Genomic DNA, 476 nt, shown 5'->3' with positions numbered 1-476 from the left:
CGCTGCGCTCCGGGGAGGCTCTGGCCTCTGGCTCCTCCCGTGCGGCCCCTGGGGGTCCCCGCCGCCCCGCCCAGGTCAGTCCGAGGGGGGAAGGAAGACCCGTTTTAGCCGGACACCGAGCTAGGGTGCGAGCCCCCCCTTTTCCTTTTCACGGGGTGCCTTGGCCAGGACTCCCACTCGCTCACCTACAGAAGCCAAGGACCCCCCTTCAAAGGCCACCCCCCGGGCAGCCCCGCCCGTGCGGCCCCTGGGGGTCCCCGCCGCCCCGCCCAGGTCAGTCCGAGGGGGGAAGGAAGACCCGTTTTAGCCGGACACCGAGCTAGGGTGCGAGCCCCCTCTTTTCCTTTTCACGGGGTGCCTTGGCCAGGACTCCCACTCGCTCACCTACAGAAGCCAAGGACCCCCCTTCAAAGGCCACCCCGCGGGCAGCCCCGCCACCGGGGGGTCCTTGCCCCCCCCAGAGGTGCAAAGCCCGG

The sequence above is a fragment of the Myotis davidii genome, unplaced genomic scaffold, assembly GCF_000327345.1.
Source record: "Myotis davidii unplaced genomic scaffold, ASM32734v1 scaffold428, whole genome shotgun sequence".
NCBI classification, from domain to species: domain Eukaryota; kingdom Metazoa; phylum Chordata; class Mammalia; order Chiroptera; family Vespertilionidae; genus Myotis; species Myotis davidii.
This window is presented reverse-complemented; position numbering follows the sequence as displayed.